Genomic DNA, 4,679 nt, shown 5'->3' with positions numbered 1-4,679 from the left:
CCGTAGGTATTTCTGGTTTTCTTTAAATGTTCCCATTACTCAGGCCTCCAGTGGGCACCGAGACAGAAATAAATCCCACAAGGCAGCCTAGCCAGAAGCCGGGAATCCGATTCTCCCTCAAAGGCCGGAAGAGGCCCCTGTGCAGAGCAAGCCAGACCACAGTGGCCCACACACTCCACATGCCATGAATATACCCCCCTTCATGCACACACACAAGCACATGCATAGCCTAATATACATTTCCCATACACAGTGGCTTCACACACGTGCATACACAGACACTGGTGTACATGCAAGCATTCAGATTTGTCTCAGACGCAGAAGTACCCCGTGCACACATGTAGGTTTGTTGTATGCACATACACACTCATACACACGCTCCCCCAAAAGGCTAACATCTAGAAGTGACCACACACTCTGGGTCGCAACCCCGGCCATCCTCAAGGCAATGGTGGGCAAGAGAAGCAAGGCCGAGAAAGCTGAAGGAGGAGGCTGGCCCTGGGCAGCTTAGGAGGAGAGTGGCCTCATGGGAATCCTGGTCTACGGCTTCCAGGGCTTCTGAATTTTTAAGAGAAGTTGGAAAGCTGAATTTTTATGTGAAATATCCTGATTTTTAAATGCTGGCTCAAGATGTTGAAAATACTGGGAATGCCAAACCAAACATGTCTAAGAGCCAAATTCCACCCACAGGCGGCATTCGCAGACCACGGGTACACACACACACACACACACACACACACACACACACACACACACACCACATACACAGACACTGACATAAACAGTCTCCCAGATGCACTAAAAGACACAGGTATGTACAAAGACATACAGACATCTACACACATGCTATAAATATACACTGGCACACATACAAACTGCACAGGTATAGATGCCAAGAGAACCACAAGCAGACACAAATACAAATAAATACACAAGTTCACACATACCCACAAATATACATAGAAATCCATGCACAATAAACCCTCTGTCTTAGTGATCTAGGTGATCTCACTGGACACGTAGTGTAGAGGCGTAGCCTTTGGGGGCAAGAACTGTGGTATGTGCGCTCCACACCAACACTGCCCTTTGGCTCACAAATGCTGTAGAGCCTGGGTCAAGTTGACTTGGATGGGCAAGTGCTTCACATGACTAGTAAAAGGGTTCTGGCAAAGCGCCTCCTGTATCAGGCCATTACAGGGAATGATTAGGTCCACAGAAGTTGATGAAGGGGTCTAGGGTCGCCAAGAGCCCATCGTCTTATGTCCCAGGACATATCCTCCAGCCTGGCCTTAAATGCCTCTCCCGCCTGCAGGACTGTGATATTGAAGTGGGAAGATGTTGTGGACGATTTACCCTTGAGTTCTTGAGGGTCGCTAATCTGCACAAGACAGGGAGACAAGAGCCCGGTCCAGGAAGCTGAAACCTAGCCTGGGGACAATTGAGGCTGAGGAGGGGTTCTGAGTGCTCAGGTCAGGGAAGGTGAGCAGAGCCTGACTTCTGAGAAGCTGCAGCTCAGAAAGGGTAGCAGCTTGCCCAAGGTAACACAGCAAGCCAGGGCCCAGACCCCTGCTGGACTCCAAAGTCCCTTTCTCCTCTGCCTCTCCTGGCCAGTGGGACCAGCCCCACAAAGCCAACGTTTATTTCACTTTGCTGTGGTAGCCTCAGGCTGAGCTCATTCTGTGGCTGGCCAGGAAGGCATCAAGGACAAAGAAAGAGCTAGACCCTACCTGGAAGTCACACTGGAAGCTCCATCTTCCTAGTCCCCAGAGCCAGTGACCTCTCAGGACCCTGGGGCAGGGTTGTGCCCCTCAGCAGGGCTGAGTTTGACCCATGGGACACAGTCATAGCCCTCTTGAATCTCCAGAGAACTCAGTGCCCTCCTCCCAGTCGGCCCCTCAGTCACCTTGCTGAGGTGAGGACTAGAGAGAGAATGGACCATCATGGCCTGCCCACTGCAGCCTGTGGACCAGGTGTCCGCTCTGGTCTCCAGCAGGGCTTGCAGGCTGAAGGTGGGCAGCAATGGAACCTGTAGTCCCGTGATTCCATTCTGAGCTGACAGCTGTAGGCTCAGTCCCACCAGAGGCCAGGGCTGTGGGTCTTCCTTCAAAGCGCACAGTACTTTCAAGGATCTTCAGAGAGACCCTTGAGGTGTGCTCCCAACTTGTGCTGAGGAGATGAGCTCAGAGAAGGGCAGAGCCCCTCGGCGTGCTCAAAGCAGGTGAGAGCTGACCCTGCCTGGCTACCTCACTGACCAGATGATCCAGTGGCTCCTGTGAGGCGCCTGGATAGACTCCGGAAACAGTGGATAGGGTCTCTTGATGCCCTCCTCGTCTGCTCACTGGCCAGCCCTTGGTCTGTTTATGTGTTCCCTGTGGCTTGGCTGGGCTTGTGGGGCCTTGCAGGGAGAAGTGACCACCTGGCTCCAGTGGCTGTTCAAGGCAAACAGGGCCCTGACCATCTGCCAGGCCTGCTGAGGGCTCTCACTGCTTCTCCCAACACCTGGACAGCCTAGGCAGGGCTTGGGGCCTCCTGAGTGGAGGCCAGCCTCAGGCCTGAGGCTCCCAGTCCAGAATCAGGGAGCTGGTCCCGGATGATGGCCTTGGGCTGATGGTGGCCAGGTAGTTCGGCCCCACACATCCAGCCACGGGGAAGTGACACCCAACCAAAAGAGCAGATAGAGCATGCTGTCCCTGTCCCAGGAGTGAATATCCCACGGAGGAGCCTGGTCTTTGCTGAAAAGGCATCCAATTGAACATAGGAAGCCTGGTCTGACCTGGGGACACCATGCAAGATGGAATCATGGGGCATCTGACCCCTCTAAAGGAGAAGGACAGGCCGATTTGGGGGACCCAAAGGGAAGATGATAGCTGAGAGGGGGAGACACAGGTAGGCCTGGGGGTGCTATCTGATTGTTTCTAAGTAAGTGGGTCCCCTAGCCTTCTGACAGCAGTCTGGGCCCCATGAATCAAGGCACAGTGGCCTGGAAGCCCTGAGCTGAGCTGACAGGTCACTGCAGACCGTGTACAGAGGTAACACATCCCCGAGGAAGGAGAATAGGGTTTTGTTCTGCTAGGGACTCCTTTCCCAGCCACTTCCTCATTCAGGGTCTTTCCTGACAATAGCATGGTCCTCTCGCTATCTTCCAGCCTGGTCTCCTGCCTCCTGACCCTTATGTGGCTCCCGCTGGCCTCTACATGGAAGCAGGGACTCTGACGTGTTCCTCAGATCTAGAGGCTTTACCTCTACAAGGTTCAGTGTTGCCTACTCAGTCTGGCTCAGTCGCCTTTGAGGGCCTGGCCTGGGCCTCTGATAGCATCCACAGTGCTCCGTGGGAAAACCATTTGTCCTGCTGGCCATCAAGAATGCCAGGTGGGGCTTGGCCGAGGCGTGCTCAGTACATGCCCATACTACCCGGCACCTGGCTTAGCTGGCTGAGGCCTGGCGGGGGTGGGGGGTGGGGGTGGGGTGGACAGGAGCTAGAGGAAAAGCAGAGTGGATTGAACTGACCGACAAAGGCAGGAGCTGACAGGAGCACCAGCTGGTCCAAAAGCCGATGGCACAGTGAGCCAGGCAGCCTGTGCACAGTAGGCATGCGGCCTCGGCGTCAGGCCTTCTGAGGGCCCGTGCAAGGTTGAAGACAGGACTAGGAAGGCCCAGAGGGAGAGGATGGGGGAAGGGAAGGTGTTAAATGAGACTGTAGAGCAAACGCTGGGTGTACTTAAGTGAACCCGCAGGTCTAGCTCTGCAAGCCTGCACCCCAGCTAACCCTTAGGGCCTAAACTCCTAGCTTCCAGAACCAGGGCAGAGACAGCCCATCTTCCGCTCTCCCTGCAACCTCTGCCTGGTGGCTAGAGGCGTTGCCCTTCCGTTTGGGAGCCCCACTCATGCATGGAGGCCACCTGATGGGAAAGGCTCACCTGGTGGCACGGCCCCAGCCTTGAGAGTGGAGCAAGGACTTGAGAGGTTATCTGCTGTTTTCCTTGGCTAGGCGGTGAGTGGGGCTAGCAGGTAGTATGTTCCAGAAGAGCCTGACTCCAGGTGTATTCATGACAACAGGAGAAGGCTGGCTGTTCCCCTCATAGGTCCACCTGGCTGCTGAGATTCCTGAAAACTTGACCCTTTCTGGGCAATGACTACTTTTACTTTGCTTTAGTTTTTCGAGACAGGGTTTCCTCTGTGTTAGCCTTGGCTGTCCTGGACTCACTTTGTAGACCAGGCTGGCCTTGAACTCACAGTGATCCTGCCTGCCTCTGCCTCCTGAGTGTTGGCATTAAAGGTGTGCGCCACCACACCCAGCCCTGTCATGGTGTCATGTATCCCAGGCTACCTCCCAACTTGATTTATGTAGGCAAGGACGTCCTTGCATTTTCGATCCTCCTGGCTCCACCTCCTGATAACTGGGATTTCAGATGTGACCCTTGTTTATGGGATGTTGGGGACAGAACCTAGAGCTTCGTATATGCTACGCAAGTGCTCTACCAATTGAGCTACTACAGAAGGCCTGTCCTCGAGAGCAAAGTGCCGCTTCTGTTGGACAGTGCTGAACCCCAACTCCCAGACCCTTTCTAGGTAATGAGACCCAGACCCTTCTCTCAACCATGTGATGAGCACTCCCAAAACTGTCTCATGGTTCCTAGACCCCGCCTTCTTTGAGTGAAACACAGGAAGCCACACACAGC

This window comes from Acomys minous (genome assembly GCF_964271855.1).
Source record: "Acomys minous genome assembly, chromosome: 13".
Classification (NCBI taxonomy): Eukaryota; Metazoa; Chordata; class Mammalia; order Rodentia; family Muridae; genus Acomys; species Acomys minous.
This window is presented reverse-complemented; position numbering follows the sequence as displayed.